General features: G+C 37.0%; 1 long non-coding RNA gene across 1 annotated transcript; it reads left to right on the plus strand.

Annotated features, from left to right (window-relative positions):
* Positions 1-21,105, plus strand: LOC124165153. Its single transcript, XR_006866128.1, has 7 exons — positions 1-861; positions 1,942-1,994; positions 11,930-12,011; positions 14,122-14,193; positions 15,626-15,705; positions 17,250-17,415; positions 20,358-21,105. It is a non-coding gene; the product is annotated as an uncharacterized LOC124165153 (long non-coding RNA).
* Positions 21,106-21,342: the final 237 nt, after the last annotated feature.

The following is a 21,342-nucleotide window of genomic DNA, read 5'->3' on the forward strand; positions in this document are numbered from 1 at the left end:
CGGAGTCGTAACTGGATTGATTCCCAAGTGAAGTAGATGGGTCCTTGGCATTGCAAGGGTGCAATAGAGCCTTGATAACCTCACTAGGTGTTACACATATAAGACACTTAGGGTCCCTAATGCCCAACTGTTCACTTAGATTCCCCATGAGGAACCCAGGTGAATGCTTCTTCTCCAATTCTTCTAATTATACAATCAAATTAAACGATCTTTCTCTATCCTGCATAGTCTACAAGTGTCATTAACTAATCCATTTTGATAGCAAAATCTATGGGGTGGGAATGAAATGGGCCCAAATTTATTTGTGATCAAGAAGGATTCCTCTCTATAATAGGCAGATGCCTAGGACGCAAAGAGGTGGAGGAATTGGCTGCCGAGGGCCCTATCCCGGAGGAGTTGGAGACTTCAGGGGCTGACGTGGCATTGCTGCAAACAGCGACGTCAGATGAAACTGCAGAGATGCCGATAGCCACGTCCCCATTGCCCCCGGAGGAGGGCCGCCCTTCACCAACCGCCTCTCCTCCTCCGGGAGAAGAAGGCCTAGTAGAAGACCCATGGGAAGACCTCAATGTTGAACAACAGGGCCCTGCCAGGGGGGTGGAAGACTTTCCAGGGCCCCACCTCCACCGTCCCTCAGTTGAAGAATTCATGCAACAGTATAACAACATAATTCTGGATATAGCGTCTATTACAAATGAAATTGACTGGATGGTGGGGGTTATAGAGAGACGGATTGAAGATCTTGTCCGCCAGGCCCTGGGACAGAGAGCGTCGCGGAACCATCCCGATGGGGACGGGAGGTTTTACCGCCATCAAGACCACCTGTGACCCGCGGCGAGGCCCAAAGTCCCACCTCAAGAGGTAAGTGAATGTATCGTATGTTTGTGTGCCTAGAAGTATTGGTGTGGACGTAAGCTAGAGAGATTTCCACCTCATGCAAATGCCAACAGGATTGAAATGGTAGACTCCCAGATGTTTTGATTCCTCTCAATGTAAAGGAGTGCCTCCCCCTGCAATCTGGATCCATTCCTGCCACCATTCAAACATGAGTGATATTCTGCCTCTTAACTTGCCTAATAGGATAGGAGAATCACGGATCATTGGACTGCTTTCCTTTTTCTATAGCTGGGAAGATTGCTCATTAACTGATTCTGGAAGTAACATTCATTTGGATGTACTTTATTTCCATTGAAAATTCAATTTCCATGGCACTTATCACTTTTAAACAAGGAGAAGTAACAGGATTTTAATCAAATTAATTCATAATTAATTAAATTACATTTCTATTGCCACACTGATATTGAAGCTGAGGTTAACGACACTGTACATAGTTTCAGGCTGCTGCAAAGCTCCTTCAAGCACTCAGAGTAGTCTGTGCAAACTCACATTTGAATATAATTAGTTATGAATCAATGATGATAGCAATAGTATCAGCTACGAGACTACGTGCTCGTTTCCAGACTTTGCTCACATCGCATATACTTTGACTCCAATTTTGCTAGTTCCGTCACATCCTTGACCTTGGGTGCAATTAGCCTTGTATGCCAGCTATCCAAGTTTTACTGGTCTGGCCCTGATAGGAAAATTGGATGTGTGGTTTTCAACAAATTATTGAAAACAATAGTACCTTGCTGTGGGATAATCTATTCCCATGGTGGTATTGATATTGGCAAACACTGACCCCTATGTAATTATCACTTATGTCTCCCATAGTACATTTCTGAATACAAGAATTCTCCCCTATGAACACCCTTATTCTAAAAAATGTAAAGTTCTCTTGGAAAAACTTGTAATAATCTTGGATAATAGTGGTTATTACATTAAAAACACACAACGTTAGGTCTAGAATAACATTTTTTCTGTTATCTTAAGATGTCACACAGTTCTAATTTTCATCAATAAATGAGGTTTATCTACAATTATATGCCTTCACTATTTCAGGGCCATAACATCAAGGACAACTCCCTGGCATGTCGGCGGCCAACCACCCAGAGGTATATGACATTTTCAAGGTTTTCCATTGGAATTGCTGTACCTTAATTCCTAGAATAAGTATCGATCCCTCACTCTTAGATTCTAACAAGATTGAAATACTTTCCACCATTCTAATCATTCCACCGCAATTCAATTGAGAATTAAACTCAATACTCAATTGAGCATCCCCTATTCCAGTGGCGCAGCGTGGGGGATAAAACCCCTCCAGAGCTCAGAGAAATTTTTAAGTTTAATCCATTTTACTTAATGGATTTGTATTACTTATAGAATAGTATTAGGATTAATCACATATCCCTCAGAAAACCGTAATGGTTGCCATTTTACACCATTAATCTTAAGGCGGTTATGCAATACCCCCACACCCCAAAGTATTATAGCTGCGCCTAAACCCACCCCCCAGCCTTTGTCCTTAGCTGCGCCCCTGCCCTATTCCTCCTATAAAAGGTAAGAAGGGATTTTATAAATCTAGCTAACCATCTTCTACATATATTTAGAAGTGGATGTCTATTTGTCTGTCTGCTATGCGCATTACCATGGCTGCACAGATTGCTACCCAAGTTAGTACACAAGTACTTCTCATCCTACCAAAACGCCTTAGTTCCTCTTCTTGTTGTATCCCACCTGTCCTTTTTCTTGTTGTTTTTGCATTAGCTTGTTTTATGTCACATGTACGACATCATGCAATTTCTGTGGCTGGTCATCCTGCCGCGTAGGCACACCTCTTGACACGCCCTAAGTGAAAACATAACACAAAGGATACTATAATAAACCCATTTAAATGCACTCGGCGCAAACCTTTTAGCTGAGTTATGCGTTCACAAGACATTTTTTGCCTACTCATGTACGTAAATGCATTACAATCAACATTGTGGAGTGGGATAAAAGCAGATCCCATAAGGGGAGGGTCGGGCTTAATTACGGTGCAGTGGCCCTAAGGTCTCCCTAAGTTGGGTCTCTGGCAGGGCCAGAATGCATACGACCACAGCTATCTCACCAGTCACCTTCCTTCCCCCATGTCAGCTATAGCCGGCATCAGGTCGTTTGCGTATGAAAATGCTCGTCGATTCAACCCGACGTTTGGCATCAAAGGAAATAGGGATGGGTGAACACAAGGAAACTAGCGAACACAACTATATAAAGCCTGTAGATCCAGACTTTGAGACTTTGAGGCTTGTATGCTTTATAATCTGCAAACACCCTAAAATCCATCAAATCCCCAAAATTGGAGCACTCAAATATTGTAATGCGGAATTGATTGGATTCGGAAAAGAACAAGAATGCTTGTGGATAGCACTCTTATCTTTGTTACGGTCAAAATATAAATGACTTGTACATCAATACCAGGGCCCGCACAAGGGAAAACGCAGAGCAAACTGATGTTGTGTTGCCCTACTAAGGGGGGTTTGGTATGGAATACCCCTCAATTACATATACCAATTAAGTGGTCCGGGGAAAGGGGTACAGCTAGGAATTAAGGACAGGGGAATTTTAGAGGGGACAATCAATGCTGTGGGATCTGGATGGTATGGAATGCCTTCCATTGTAAGCCGGTGGTGCTGGGACCTCCCCCAGAAAATTTTAAGATATGTAAATAATAATAATAATAATAATATATATATAATAATATATAATTTATTCCATTTACAATCAAATATTACATTTTAGAACATACTTAAATATTTTGGAATATATAGGTACCCCTTTTAGTAGTTTTGGGGCTACCATCATAAACTTTTTACATAGGTCTGGTGCTAGCACACATGAGAAGTAAAATTTCTTTGTATTCAGTTATTTGTTCTATTGCCGATTGCATTCATTATTACAAAACGTATTTCAAATATTTGGACAAGGATAACTATTTTTCTTATATAAACGCATAATTACATACATAGAATATACAATATACCTTTTATTGTAAACTTTTTTAACCCACCTTTCTTAGTAGAAACTCTACTTCCTCACACATCATAAGCCATTTTTTAACGGCGGATTTAAATCCCCATCTTTTTTCCGAGTTTGCTACATTACTCGGCAACATGCTAAACAATTTAGGCCCTAAGTAATTGTATGACTGTCGATAAATTTCGGTCGTCGGCCTAGGTATATGGAAGTTTCTCCAAGCTCTAATGTCATAGTTTTGTGGTCGGGCCTTTTCACCACTACGGTTATAGAATATTCTAAGGACTTTATAAATGAATAAATGCCTTAGTGGGAGGACATCTAATTTTTTGAATAGAGGAAATGAGTGGCTTTTCCTATACGATCGTGTTATAACCCTGATAACCCTTTTTTGCGCCACTATCAATGGTTTAATGTTGATAAAATATGCTCCACCCCAGCAGGCTATTCCGTATTGCAATCTTGAATTAACGAGAGCATAATATACCATTTTTAACACTGATTCAGGGCATATGTATCTGAGGAAGTAGAATTTTCTTACAATAGTAATCATTTCTGATTTTAATTTATTTATGTGAGACTTCCATTTACAATTTTGGTCAAAATATATACCTAAATATTTTATGTGACTAACCTGTTCGATCAAAATACATTTATCACAGGAAGTAACATTATCTTTTATACAATTTGCACATTGATAGTATAGTTTACTTTTGTTTGAGGTAGATTTACTCATGCTAAACATAATATATTTCGTTTTTTCACTTAACAACATATAATTAGCCGAAAACCACATATTGAGTGTTAATAGATCACTTTGTATGTGTTCATATAGATCATCAACACTATTAACAGAGTAACTTAGTGCAGTGTCATCTGCGAATGACGTTAATTGACCTTTAAACCTGCCAGCACATAAATTGTTTACATATATTAAAAACAGTATGGGTCCCAACACAGAACCCTGTGGGACACCACAGGTGAGTCGAATCTTTTCACTGTAGCAATTTTTGAGACGCACACATTGATCTCGATCACAAAGATAACTTTGAAACCAATCATATGCAGTTCCACGTATACCCGCTTCCCATAATCGATTCATTAGTATGTTATGATTAATGGAGTCAAAGGCTTTGGTAATGTCTACAAATAAGCCAGCAACTCTACAGTTCTTATTCAGTCCGTCGTTCAGCTCTGAACAGAATTTTAATAATGCATCCTCTGTACTCTTACCACTCATAAATCCAAATTGGTTTTTATTGAAAAAACTATGCTGATTTAGAAATTTAAGAAGTCTGACTTTAACAACTTTTTCTATTATTTTAGCAAATACAGATAATAGGGATATTGGTCTGTAATTATTTACGTTCATTTTATCACCTTTTTTAAAAATTGGTATCACTATTGCAGTTTTTAATTGTTTAGGAAATATTCCAGTATACATACTTAGATTAGCAATATGGGCAAGGACCTCCGAAATATTTGCATTTACTTCTTTTATAACTTGTGTGGAAATATTATCAACACCTTTAGATTTTTTAGACTTTAATTCCTTAATAATGCTGCTAATTTCTTTCGCATCAGTAGGAACAAAAAACAGTGAGTCAATTGAATTGGAGGTTGGGAATATTTCTTTGTATTTATTCGTATTACTTTCAAAATAATTGTTCTGGGTCAATTCTTGAATTACTTTACCATAATGTGAACTAAATTCGTTTACAATGTCCTGGCACTTAGTGACAACGATACCATTACTAGTTCTAATTTTTACACAATTCTCATTTCCTTGCTTTCCTCCCGTGAGTGAATCTAAAATGCGCCATTGAGCAGCGGTATTATTGACATTACTATCAAATAGGTCCCTGTAATACTTTTCTTTGCGCTTTTTAATATCATATTCTAATCTTTGCGTGTACGATACGTAGTACCTATTTAGCTTTTCATTTTCAGGGTGTTTCCTCATTTTTTTATACAGAAAATTTCGCCTAGAAATTCTCCCGCACAAAGCGTAAGTCATCCATGGCCTCTTCATTCCTCCCGATCTGTTACTGTCTGACACGTATTCAGCTTTTTCAATGCAGCATTTCAGTTTATTTATAAATATTTCATAGGCTTCATTGACATTTTGTTGTGAATAAACATCATTCCAGTCACATCTTAGCAAACTATTATTTAGATGGTTAAAGTTTATCCGGCAATGGCTTCGATAAACTCGTTCGTATATATTAATGGGTACATTAATATTTAAAGAACATGATACAGCATGATGGTCTGTTAAACCCCAATCGTCCGCTCTTCCCTCATACTTATAGTTATCTCTACTTCTGCAAAAAATGTGATCTATACATGTACTACCCGTTTTGCTAATTCTAGTTGGTACTCGAATAAGCTGGTCCAGTCCATGACTAGCCATAAGGGTTTGATATTCAAAGGAAATATCGTTGGGTTGTAATAAACATAAATTAATATCACCAATTACAATTAAATTCCTCTCACTAGAGATGGTTAATACATTCTCCAATTCACTCAAAAAATGTTCAACAGGATTAAAATTAAGTCTATATACACCAATAATGCTTATCCAAGAAGAATCATTTATCCCTACTGATATTTTAACCATATCAGCAGTTTTTAATTCACCCAGATCAATAGAAGAACACTCATAAGTATCTGCTACATATGCAATAACTCCTCCAGCCCTATAGTTATTGTTACACACATCAAAACTCCGATAGCCAGTTATTTGATACATAGATACTTCAGTGTCATTGACCCAAATTTCTGTCAAAACAATTACAGCGGGTTTTATATCGAGATTAATTAGTTGAAATACAAATTTATCAAAATTAGCTCTTAGACTTCTTATATTTTGATGCAAGACAAGGAACCTGCCACCATTAAATCCATTATCATTAACAGTACTCTGCATTTTGTTAGTAAAGATAGGTTGAAGACATACATAACTCACTCACAGAATGCTTACAGTTTCTCCAGGTCATCAGAGGATTTCAGAGTGATTACTTGATCATTCTCCTTCTTCCTCATGTGTATTGTCCCATGCCTTAGCCATAAATATTTGTATCCCTTTTCTTTCTTCGCAAGACGCGCAGCAGCGAAGAGTCTCCTCCGACCTGGACTCAGGCTCTCGTTTATGTACACCGGAGTATCGGTCGCCAAGCCCAGGTGCCGTGTGGAGAAGGTCCTTTTCACTCGCCTCTTTTGAAGAATTTCTTCTTTTGTATACCTACGGACGAATTTGACTATGATACCTCTCGTTCCGCCTTCGTGTCCCTTCTTTCCCAATCGGTGGCATGTGTTCACCATATCGTCGGTTATTTTAACACCAAGGGCGTCCCCCACACTTTTCACGATTTCTAAGGTATTTTCATTTGGTTGCTGGGGAATGCCGTGTATTTCAAGGTCATTAACGCGAGAATATTGCTCTTGGTCGTCTAACCTCTTTTCTAATTCACTCACTCGAGATTTTAAGCCAACATTTTCTTGCCTAAGTAAGTCTATTGTCGCTAAATATTCAGCAATCTGCGTTGAGTTTTCTTGAAGCACTTTAGTATTTTCATCTAATCTATTGTGCACAAACTCAATAGCCTTGTTCAAGTCCAATTCCATGCGTTTCCTGTCCTCTTTAGCTTCTTCTAGAAGGTTTATAATATGAGAGATACTAGCAGTGTCCGTATCCGTCAGTGGAACTACTGACATGCTCTTACGTTTTTCCGCAGCACAGGTAGGACAACGCCAACTTTGCTTTTCAGCGCCAATATACTCGATATCCTCTTTGGACAAGTGAACACAAGTAGCGTGACACTGAGTTTGACATTCACTGCAGGTAATCCTTAGCTGGCGCTTAAGAACATTCACATTACATACACTGCAATTAGCCATTTTAAACTGCGGTTTCCACTTAATATTAGTAACTCGAGCTTCTAAATTGAGTAGGAAGTTATCCTCGTAATTGAATGCACTTATACTCTGGACGCAACTGAACACATCACTAAGGCACCTGCCTGTCTCGAGCGAAGCACCAGCCCACGTCTGTCTCGCGTGGAAGCTCAACCATGACTGGTTCAAAATGGTGAGGTTTACAGCTTTCTCAGGGATATTCTATCGATCCTTACACTTTTCCATACTTAATATCAATGCAATTAAGTAAGTAAAATGAAATTAATTAAAAATTTTCTCTGAATTCGGGGCGGAAGGGGTCTATCCTCCAAAGCCTGACCCCTCCCTGAGCCATTGTGTAGCATCACCTCTTTTGTGTATAATGCAGTGTACATTTTTTGTTAAAAAGAAATACCAGAGAGCATTTTCGGAGGTAATAAGAACATTTTAATCCAAATAGTTTAATAGACTTATATTTTTCAAGAACCAACATAATATGAGTGGCAGTGATATATTTTTATTATATACATGGATAATAGCCATGAAACTTTATGAGTTTTTTTTCACAAAGTCTACCTTTTCTTCCGCAAAAATAAAAATAAATTTACACCATGAGATAGAATAAAAAATAAAAAATTTTAAAATTGGAAAACAATTTAATTTTGCTGTTTGGGCGTTTGGTTGCCCCCTAGCTATACGCCACCCTGGGTAGTTGCCTGGGAAGCCCAGGGTGACGTGGGTCCTGGTAAATGCCACTGTTTAATCTTGTCACTAAAATCTAGGAGAGCAAGTTACATGCAACCATTCCCTGTGAGCGTTATAAAACATACTAGTATATTAGCATATTAGTGCATTGAAGATTTTGAAGTGAACTTTATTTAAATATTTCCCTGAGATTTTAATACCTCATCTTTAGATACATATATTTGTAAAACCCGTAATGTGACATTCAAAAAGACATTCCAGCCCTCATACTAAGACATAGTTTAGGGATAAGAAATGAATAGTTTGAAGTTCAAGATGATTGTGAATTCTGAAATCTGACCCAAATAAGGTGCTCATAATAAAAAATATCTGCATAGAGTTCCCATCAAGAGTAATTGTGAATGGTCTAGTTGGATAATACATGAGGGGAGCCAAAAATAACGGGAATTGCGCAGTAACTTTTTCATTAATCAATATTTTCTCTATAAATTGTTATCACCTTCCAAGTAATCCTCATTGACTGCAACACATTCATTCATCTAATCGTTACTTCGACACTTCAAAACAATTTTTTAATTCACTAAAATCAATGTTCTTTCGGCCTTTCACCGATTTTTGTTTTACTTCACCTACCATCCCAAAACCTTTTCCGTTAATATCCCTTTTCAGTCTAGGAAGTAGAGAGAGTAACAGGTGGCAATATCTGGTGAAAAGTGGGGGTGAACGATTGGCGTGATGCCTTTTTTTGTCAAAAACCACTTCATGGACATTGCGGTGTGGGCGGGTACATAGTCATGGTGGAAGAACCAATCACCTGTGTGCCAAAGATCAGCCCTTTTTCTCCGGATAGTTTCCCTTAACCTCTGCAAAATACCTATAAAGTTCTTCTATGGTTCGGCAACGATCTTCATGAATGAGGGAGTGGATTTTTGCAACATTGCCGTCCGTTCTTGATGTTGACGGGTGCCCTTAATGAGGATGGTCATCAATCGACATCTGTCCATTGTTGAGATGCGAAAACCAGTCGTAGACACGTGCTTTACTTAGATTACTATTCCCAAAAGCAGTTTTAAGCATCACTAGAGTTTCTGCGGGAGTTTTCCCCTACAAAAAAAAATAAATAAAATAAACTTCACTGCCGCATGTCCACCCCGCCAGTCAGCCATCACACCTTTTCGCTAAATCGGTAAAAGTTGATTAACCAAAAAAATCCCAAAGACAAACAGATGCACTCAGAGGCGACCAGGATTCTCACGCTGACTCAGAAAATATCACTGCTTGGAACCCTTTACGGGAAAAGCAGATCCCTCTCTCAACCGTTAGGTCCCCTCTCGTAATTTAAACATGTACTAATATGAGAAACACTAACAGGGAAATTCATGCTGTTTTGTTTAACTTGATTTGAATGCAGAAAAAATAACTCCAAATATTGGTATTAACATAGTATAGTTTTTATGTGCTTTAAATAACACTGATAATATCTGCAGGGAAATTATTGATTGCAAAGAGTCATTTCTTCAGAAAGCGGCCTCTCTGTAGCACTGCCTGTATTTCACGCCGTGAACGGCGCACTGCTGGGCCACATTGAAATGGGTGTCGTGGTGACCACGGCGACCGTTAACGGTGCCATCCCGTCAACTGAGCGATTCGATTCATTAAAAGACATCCATACACACGGATAGTTATTTGAAGGCACAAAGTGCTAGCATTTGGGGAAGGGAAGGTAGGAACAGAAAGGACAGGAGGAGAGGGGTTCTCCTTATAAGCGGTCGGATATTCGGATCTCCACTGAGCTTCAATGCAAAAAGAAAGCATTTTGACTTTGGCCAAATCTAACATCTATTTCTTCGGGTGAGAAAGCCTCATTCTACATGTTTTAGGATTGATAAATGGGAAATAATTTTTCCCGTTTCTATGAATCCAATTATTTTGAGTTACATGTACTTATTTCACTGCCTTTCCTGGCCGACTGGCAACAGCTGTAATCTAAACTAAGCGATTTTGTTGTATCTAGCTGCATGTCCTACCTTCCCTCAACACCTGGGTGAGGGGTATCGAAAGGGAACCCACGACATGAAATATTTTGGCCAATTTGTAAGTTATACAGTACTACGGTAATACCGTAATTACCCAGCACTCAGTTTGAAAACACCATTATGAGAGGTTGTGTTTTGCGGTTGGACTGTTATTTATCGTGGTTCCAGCTTTAAATATCGAACGATGGAAACGAATTTTAAAATTCCAAAAGCTAGTGCTACTGCTCATACCAGGGTAAGTGAATTCAACTCAGAAGGATTTTTTGTGAAAGACAGAGCACATTTTACTGTGCTGAGTTTGCAATTAAAGAATTTGAACACACAGTCACTCAGTCAAAGAAAGCGAAGGAGGAACTTGTTGTCGCTACTGCTGAAGCATTTTTAAAGACTTTATTTAGTGTGGAGAAACTTGACAATCCAAACATTCTGGAATGGCTCTCCAAGTGTAGACATATATTAGGGAGTGGGGATTTGCCATTAGCTGATCGTATATATGTCAATACTACATACTTGACCATTTCCTTCATTTAGTTTTATCAGAAATTTTGTACAATCGAAATTGTGTTAAATGTTATGTAAAATGCTTAATAAAAGTATTAGTATTCATGAAACGTGTTCCATAAAATAAATGGCTATAAATGTGGAAAAATTGTAGCATTATAAAACACTGCCAAGATTTTCTATAACACAAAAATCACATGGTTTAAAAATGAATTTTAGCAAAAAATAAAATGTCTTCCACGGACCTTTATTTATAGGCCATTTGGCATAGGCAATTTTTCATACTATTTATAAAAAATTCCAGGAGCAATAATATAAGTTATAATGAGGGCCTAGTGAGAAATGGGTGGTGGAATCCACGTGGAACCCACGTGGAATCCACGTTGACTCGTGGATATATGGTGGTGGTGGATATTGAGTGGTTGGACCCACGTGGAATCCACGTTGATTTCAAGTGGATTTGTGGTGATTAGCATAAAATGTTAAACAGAATTTCTAATTTGTGGAACTTAACTCTCTGGTGACATTGCGTCATTTATCATCCTGAAACCACGCTAGTTATGTGAAAATGTATCGCACATTCTATTTTTATATAATTCGTGGAAAGGCAACCATGAGAGCACATGAAAAACCATAGACACATATATAGAAGGTTTAGATATAGAGTGGTTGAGGTTTTAATGGTTTTAGGACAGCACCTACTGCTGTTTTAATTTTTCCACCAAATTTCCAATTGGGTTCCACGTTGATTCCACGACCAAAAACACGTGGTATCCACGTTACATCTCCACGTGGGTTCCACGTGGATTCCACCACCCATTTCTCACTGGGGGTAGATCATCCATAGTTCAATTTAAGCTGAATTCTAAATAATATCATGTAAATTGATTTTCCAGCCATAACACGTGACTGGAACGAGTCCACTGCATAATTTGGGGAATGACCCCTGCCCCCAGCCTCTGGCAGATCGTCAAAATGGTATGAGATCTGTTTTTGTTATCATTTTTCTAGGTACACATTTTTTGTAAATCGGTCTCATTTCATGAAAAAAACAAATACATACACTTTCAAAATCATACACCTTTATGGTACACAAATTCCTCCAGAAACTGATTTATATGCTATGATAGCTTTTATTTTACTAGAAAGAGTTTCTCGAAAGAGGTTTTTGTAACTTCCTATCATCATCATTAATATCATTTAAATTGTTTTTCAGCCATAACAGCTGACTATGCGTGTAACCGCAAAATTTGGGGAAAAACACCGGCCCTTGGCCTCCAGCAGATCATCAAAATGGTATGGGATCTCTTTTTGTTATCATTTTTCTAGATATATATTTTTTATATATTAGCCTCACTAACAACCATACACAAATACTATATAAAAATTCAAAATCATACACTTCTGTGGCAGACAAATTCCTCCAGAAACTTATTTATGCTATGATAGCTTTTGTTTACGAGAAAGAGTTTCTAGTTAGAGGTTTTGTAACTCTGAATAACTTAATGACCACCATGCCCCCCTTCTTAGCTTACCCGCCGTGGCCAGCTTTCTTCCTCTATTAACTCATTGTATATATAAGGCCATGCTCTTCCTGTATCCTTTATTAATAACTTTTGCATTTTAAATATTTTTAAATATAGATTTTGTGAATATGGATCCAAGATTTTTATTCAAATTGGTGAAAGATTCTTTTTGTATTTGAATTTCTTAAAATTGTGGATTTGACCAATCACCCATTTTTACCTTTTTTGAGATGATAGCAGATGTGGTATCACAACAATGTCATAGATTGCAGGGCAGATTGTTAATGATTTTTTTTTATTTACTGCAACAAATTACTTGCAACCATGCCCTGTGAGCATTAGAAAATATATGTATTAGTGCACTCAAATTTTTAATGAGAACATAATTTAAACAACAGCCAAGACATTTCAATGTTTCATCTTTAAATATATGTATGTTTGTCAAACCTGTGATTTAACATTAAAAAGACATTTCAGCCAAGGTATGTACTAAGAAACTTTTGGGACAAGTAATGAATGATTTTGAATTTCGAGATGATAATGAATTTTGAAATCTGAACAAAAAAAAAGATACTCGTATAAAAATATTTCTGCATACCTTGAGAACCTATCAAAAGTAATTGTACATGGTCTAGTTGGATAATAGTGTAAATATGTACTAAATATGCAGGGGCAGATCCAGGATTTCTCTCTGGGGGGCACGAGAAAAGGATTTTGATCTGGGGGGGGCATTAGGCTACATCGTAATACAAAATGAATGCAATGATAATGGGACATTATTAAAAATCTTGTATATTTTTTAAGGGTCTAAGGGTGCACATGCCCCTGTGCTCCCCCCCCCCCTCCTAAATCCGCCAATGCTAATATGAGAAACACTAACAGGGAAATACATACATGATGTTTTGCTTGGAGTAACATTTTATTTCAATGCAGTAAAAAAACCCAGATATTGTTTTTTATAAAGTACATATATTTTTTATGTGCTTTAAAATAACACTGACAATATCTGCAAGGAAATTCTTGATTGCATCACTGTTGATTTTAATTTATATAAATTTGAAATAAAAAATGATGCAATTAATGGAATTGAATCGAAAAACAAAGACACAAATGCTTTCATGAAAAAATGTTTCCTCAAGGTACTAATAAATTTCCAAGAGTAGGTACCTATTGTCTTTATTTAAGGGTCATTGGTGTTGTATTTTTAGCCCAGGAGGGTGATAGAGATTAAATGAGCAAGCTGGCACTGGATGGCTATGTATTTATTTGATAGTTCCTACCATACGAGGCATTAATTTGACATTACATATCACTTTCCCGTAATGGGGAATACCGGAAGTAACCACCAGTACCAACCTTGGGTCTTTCAACATTTCCCATCGACGGAAAGTCCTTAGATACCAACCCAAGGTTAGGTACTTTCTGCTACAATTGGCACTTGCAATTTATCATGCTTATTATAACAAATTCCAGGAGCAACAACATACATAATGATACGGGTGGATCATTCAAATAACATTTTAAGATGGTTCCTAATGAATATCATGTAAATTGATTTTCAGCCATAACACCTGACTATGTGTGAATTTTGGGCAACGACAACTGCCCCTAGCCTCCAGATGATCATCAAAATGGTATGAGATCTATTTTTGTTTTGATTTTTCTGAATATAAATTTTTTATGTATTAGTGTCATTTCATTCAAAAAACATTTCCTCAATGCACATGTTAATTTCCAAGAATACCTATCATCTTCATTTAACCCTTTCGCACTGGCGGCTAGAATAGGAAAACGTTTTCGTGCTACAAGTAGCATTAGAATATTTCAAACCTCTCTGTATTGAGCTCTGTTTTGGGGGTGAGTTGCCTGGGTATTTTTCTCCCTCTGTTTTGGCACCCAGCTCAACACCCAGCGATTAGCGTCCGTCCCTTACCCCACCCACTGGACCACACCCTCTATCCCTATCATAGCACGAATCCATGGTCAACTTACTGCGTTACCAGTGTTTTTTCAACCAAACACTGTACATATTTGATTTTCAATAATTTACTCTTATAAAAGAATAACTAGTATTTTTTAAGCATTGTGGAATTTTAAACGGGTTTCTTGTGCTAATAACAACAGTGTTTGTAAATATGTATAAGCTCGGCATAAGGTAATAAGGCTATAAGTCCTTAAGTCTGTTATTTTTTAACGCTAAAATTTCCTTTACAAATTACTTAACCTCGGATCAAAACGAAGAATTCATTTCAAAGCATTAAAAAAATTGTAGTATGCACAAAATATACCATTGAAAAAACTATTGACAATATGACCACCTCGCAACGGATTCCTACAGAGAGGATGATCATAAATGAGTTGAAGGGTCCGGCTTATAGTTGCTAAGGAGTGGCCCTAAGGACTCGCTAAGCTGGGTCTCAGGCTGGGCCTGAATGCAACCAACATTGGCTACCTCAGTGGTCACTTCCCTTCCCTCGCATCGGCCAGAGCCAATATATCCGGTCGTCTGCATTGAAAAATCTGTGATAGCTATACCTGACCTCAGTTCTTCTGCGTATGAAAATGCCCGTCGGCCACACACGACGTCTGGTGTGAAAGGGTTAAAGTCAGGCCTGTGCTGGGCGCCATCTTACGACAGTGGACGGCCATGGGCAGAGGGTGCCAGGAGTATTCAGGGGGAGGACTGCAGGGGAGTCTGGGGGTGTGGAATACAATAATTAATTTTGAAATTTATATCCTCACCCTCTTGAGATTGAATTGAATCTTACGAGATTGAATCATATTAAATTAAATTTTTTTTTTTTACTCAAGACAGTGTTAATTATGCTGTTGAATGGGACATGATTGACATCAAGCGACTGGTCAATATTGGTATTCTGACTGTAAAATTCGTCAATTTCGGAATAGGAGGGTGTCTTGGCGGCCCAACACAGGCCAGATTAAGGGCCAATGGCATATACAATTTATCATACTATTATACATGCAAGGAGCATTAACATACATGATAATAAGGGTAGATCATATGTAAGCTGGCTCCTAATGAATATCATTTAAATTGTTTTTCAGCCATAATAGCTGACTATGCGTCTAAAGGCGACATTCGGGGAATGACACCTGCCCCTGGCCTTCAACAGATCATCAAAATGGTATGGGATCTGTTTTTATAATTCTTTTTTCTAGATATACATTTTTCATACGTCAGCCTCACTACCAACCATAAAAAAATACATACACATTCAAAATCATACACTTCTGTGGTAGACAAATTCCCCCAGTAGCTGATTTGTGCTATGATAGCTTTTGTTTGCTGGAAAGAGTTTTTAGTAAGAGGTTTTTGTAACTCTGAATAACTTAAGGACCACCAATCTCTCCCTCTAGCATTACCCACCTTGACCACCCTTCTTCGTCTACTATATCATTGTACGTGCATATAAGGTCTTAATCTTACTGTATCCAGTCTTTGTAACACACACTGACGAACAGCAATGAAACTGGTCAATATTGAAATCATTTATTTGAAATCTACAAGGTTTTTTTGATTCAACTTGAAGCTATGTCACCTAGTGATGCCTCAAGCTATCCATTTCAAAGTCTCTATTATTTGCATTGAGCTTACCCACGTTTCCTGAATTGGGGTTTGAATCCATTGGTGGAATTCTTATTGGTGCTTTCTTTAAAAAAAGGGAGAGATTAAGGAGCTGGATACTTACGGCATTTATTCATCTGATTAGGAAATTCTCCATTGAATATTTCTGGCTTTCATCTCCTGGGTCAAGAAACCTACTGTCAGATATTTATGGCATCAGTAGCAAAATATTAAAAGGAATAATAAATGCAACTGAAAAATATTTATTGAGAACATGGAAAGGCATAGGACAAGGAAACTGTGGATTGCTGAAGATATCATTAAGATAATTTAAGAGCAAAGGATGGGTGGGTAGATGAGAAAAGACAGGAGAAGGTTTGGGTAGATTAATGATTAAGCTTGGAGAGGGAAGAAGAGTTAGGGGAATCATAAGCCAGTCTGTGTCACTATCTGGTATTAAAGGAGGACTGGCTATGCTGCAAATTAGGTTTAAGAATGAAGCAATTTGTCCAAATAATAGAATGATGCAGAATAAGTGGAAAGAATACATTGATGAACTGTATGACACATGGAATAGACCAGCAAGGTTGATCCTAAAGGGAGAAAGTGCCAGGGGCAGTTTAGTGTGACTGGGGGCCCTCGGCTAGGGTTCACTATGGGGCCCTTCTCCTGGAGGATTCAGGGGTCCTACTTCAGAAAATTTTAGGAAAATGCATGTCCATGCTATTCTGGCTCTAAAAAATAATATAAACGATAATGAAAAATAGCAATTTCATACCGAAAGTAGCACAAAAAGTGAGAAGTCCACTGCTTACAAAAATTAAAACCTTTTTATGGTTCTATTATGTATTAAGAGTATTTTTTCCTTAAAACTGCACTGAAATCTTAAAGAAACCTATAAAATAACCCTTGGAATAATCCTTTCAAATAAGCATCAAGTTATCTTTAATCTTCTGACACCTTCATTTGTTTTTTATATAATTTTTGTCATTACTTTATAAATAAAGCAACTAATGAAAACCTAGAATTATAAATTTTACAAAAAATCTTATGTTTGAGTAATCTGAGTTTTCTATTACACCATTCACGTACCCTTCACAACAGACGCGAGCATTGTGATGGGCCCATTAGCTCAGGGCCCTTGGCTGTCACCTATCAGCCGACCCGGCCAGACTGCCCCTGGAAAGTGTGGTGGATGAGGATCTTGGACCATGGAATAGAAACATGTTGAAGCAAAGAAGTCTTTTGAGAAATGAGGATAAGCAAAGGGGTGAGTGTGAAAATCAAATAAAATGGACATATTTCAGAATCAAAGTCCAAGGTTAAACTTTATTTTATATAATGAAAATAATTTGTATAGAGTAATACGCATGATATAATCTTTGCTCACTTTCAAGGCTCTCCCTTCTCTTTACCCTAAGCTCATGGCGAGATCTTTTTGGCTCTCTTTTGTTTTTTGATACGTATTTGTTAATTCTTTTTTGTAAATTACAATTATATACAATTTTTGGTTTCAAATAATCTGTTTAACCCTTTATAGGTCATTGGGATAATAATTTCCTACCCCCTGCTACAGTATATGATTTCTTTGCTTCCTCATGTAAGCACTGATTGTTATCCTTTGTTTGTCTCTCTGTCTTTGTAAAATTCATTTAAATGTATTTTAAAAGTTATTAATTATACAGGAGCATCTTTCAAGTATTTAAAATCCCTTATTTTCATCTTTTATCCTCAAAATCCTATTTCTGAATTTTTTTGCGCGATAAAATTGGTATTTATATATTCCACTGTTTTAGTAATTGTCACTTATAAAATGAATCCCATTCAATTACGTTTTCTTTTATTCATTTTATATTTTTTATTTATAATAATTATTAGTTTATTTTATAAATATTTTTATGAATATTTACAAGTTGTAGTTATTGTCATTGTATCACAACTCAAGTTATTTCATCCTTTTCAATTATTCTATTATAATGTGCAATAGCTCAAATAACAATTGTTGCAACTATTACGTAACTATTGCGATTAGCGCAGCTCTTGGGTAGTCTCTCCTTCCCGGACTCCGTCAAATTGTGACGCCACTTTTTTTTTCATGTGATAGACTAGACCAGCAGGCGAGACGGGCTCTTTTTTCAGCTAGGTGAACCGCTTACTCATTACCAGCTGTTGACAAATGTAGAGCTGGAGAGGAAATCGTAACTATATACGAGGGGGTGAAATGAAACTCTAATTATTTACATTGTATCGCTTGCACTCAACAGTGGTCGACTTGAAGAATATTCAGGCTCTGCTAATTATCATTCAAACACTAAATTTGTCTAGTTTGTGTTCTTCTGAGATCGTAGCTACGAAAAGGACATTTCTCAGTAGGCTCATTTTGCAGTAGCATTTTTCAGAAACTCACAAAGAGCAAAACCTCTGCTGCACAGTTGGAATAGAGATATTAGAAAATAGGGGATTGTTTTCAAAGAGGTACGTTCATGTTTTTTACATGTCAATAGCCAAAGTCTTTTCATAATTTTGTTGTTGACACGCAGTTCTACATTACTTTGTTTCGTATTATGAAGAAATGAATCCTCAAATTTTAGCCATGGAAAATTTATTGGCAAGAGAAATAGAGCTTGCACTACTGGAAATCAGAGATGATTAGGCATATAATGTAGTACATAGTACAATGCACAATCCAGTACATCCTACTAAAATTCTGAGGAGACATAGAATTGGCAACCACGAAGAAGTGCCATGCACAGAGGCTATTGTGGATTACAATAAGTATATGGGTGGAGTAGATAGGTTTGATCAATACCTATCAACATATTGTATCGGGAAAAAATCACGTCGATGGTGGGTCAAATTTTTTCACTATTTTTTGACTGTGCCATAGTGAATAACTTTATTGTATATAACAATACAGAAATACTGAAGAATAAGGGGCAAAAACACTTGAGTCATCTAAATTATAGGTCAAAATTGGTGAATGGACTAATTGGCAACTATTTTTCTAAGAAAAAGTCAGATTATATGCCATTGAAAGGCTACGCGAAAAAGCGAAGAAGCTCAACCGGTGCTGCAACAGTAAAAAACACAATTCAACTTATGAATGTAGGTTTGCATATGCCTGAAAAAATTGAAACATATCGAAGATGTGAAAGTTGTAGTACTAAAAAGAAAGAGAAAAGGAGCAACGTAATATGTAAAGAATGCAATGTGGCACTGTGTAAGGACTGTTTCAGTCAATTTCACAAGTCATGATGTGCAAAATTATATAATTTTCAGGAGTGAAAATTCATTTTTTTTTTATTGTAAAGAATTTTGTAAATGCAGGATATAATAGTTCCTTCACTCCCCCCAATAGAACATTTTATCTAAAATAATTCGTTTATATTTTTATCAGAAAGAATCAGCACAGAAAGGCTTATCATTGCACCATAATGTATAAGGTGGAGTAATGATTGCCCCTTGAACGAAATGCAACCCTCAACGCGTGATACTGCGATAATTTCAATGTTAAATTTGCAACAAAAAACTAAGGAAGAAAAAATTGTTGGCAGTTGTTTATTTATAAAATAATAAAAAATCATTCAGCAAAAGATGAAGGCTGTAGATAAAAATATAGAGGACATATTACGCTTACAAAATATCATAATTTGTAAAAGTTTATTGTAAAAAAAACATTTTGGAATAAAAATATGGAAAAAAAATTTTGATTCAATCATATAAAATATACATTATGCACCCCGCCAAATTTTGTAACTTTTTTCAAATCGCAAGCCTTTTGACCGTTAAAGGGTTAATAAAAGTGCCATTGTAAAACATCCATTACAATTTTGTTTTTATTTGTTTAGGTACACATTAAAATTCAAGCGAGTACCCAGGATCATAACTAGGGGGGGACAAGCCGAGGTCTGAGGGGGGAGCAGCAATGGGATTTATGAAATTATTTCCTTGAAAAAATAATTTTATTTTAGTAACACATCTTAAACTAATATATATCATTTTTCGTGGGTTTAAAGAAAATTTTTTGAATGCTTTTGTTTCAATTCAGCACTGATTTTGCTCAAAGACTTCTGCGACTCTTGTTTCTAAGTGGAAGGGGGGGGGGGGGGAGCTGCCCCACCCTGCCCTTTGCTGGGTACGCTTGTGTTCAAATTGTATTAGTCATAGAAATAAGTGAGAGAGATCTTATTTCTCCATTTAATTTTCTTGTAGAATGACTGAAACTCAGATGAATGATCCATTTACGCCTGTGAATCAGTTGGAAGTACATACTCATGGCTGAATCAATGAAGATTGTCTGTGCTTACAACAGTGCATCAAGCAAGAATGTCTTCTGTGAATGGCATTGTCACTTTTTCCCAATGAGGATCATGGAGAAGGTGATGAGTGGCAAGAAGTCTTCCTCCCAGGTTCCAGTCTGGCACAGAAAAAGATTGTTTGTGGTGGTTTGATTTGAGAGTGCATAATTGTCATCGACAAATATCAGTATAGGCTACCCCCTTACCACAAAAGCACCAACTATCCCAAGCAAATTTCTGCCTGCGTGTCTACACTACACGGCCACTTTTCACATTCATAAAAAACAGTGATTGCATGAGAGAGAGAGAGACAGCTTCAAAATCTTCCATTGAGCATATCTGAAGCTTCTCCCTCAGCTGAATGAACTCACTGCTGCATCTGCACACTCTTGGCTGAGCCATGGGAGAGAGAGGGAGGAACCCAGGGAGGAGGAGAGAGGTGGACAAATTCTCTCTTATACGTTTCCAAAGACGCATTTAAATGTGTACCGATATCATAATGGTAAAGAATGATGGTAGATAACATGAAAAAATTTTATTAACATAAATAGAGTAAAATTTACAAGACATGACAGTAAGGCACCATGGAATCGCTTCAAATTAAGATGAAATAATATAAATTACTTCTTTTAAAATTATGCAACTCATAGTTACTACAACACTATTCCAATTTGTTCCATATATTCAAAGAAATCAGTGATTAAATTATAAAATCTAGCTTCCATTATGATAAGTTCCAAAAATGAAGTAAATATAAATGAGTAACAAATAAACTTTCACGATGAAATAAGCCTGATTTATTGGGAGAATTTAAACTTTTCGGGAGGGCTGAGTTCTCTCCTTAGAATGACTGCTGGACTTAGTCCCAAGGGACCCTCTCAGCAGGGATTCCACATTAT

The sequence above is a fragment of the Ischnura elegans genome, chromosome 9 (assembly GCF_921293095.1).
Source record: "Ischnura elegans chromosome 9, ioIscEleg1.1, whole genome shotgun sequence".
Classification (NCBI taxonomy): domain Eukaryota; kingdom Metazoa; phylum Arthropoda; class Insecta; order Odonata; family Coenagrionidae; genus Ischnura; species Ischnura elegans.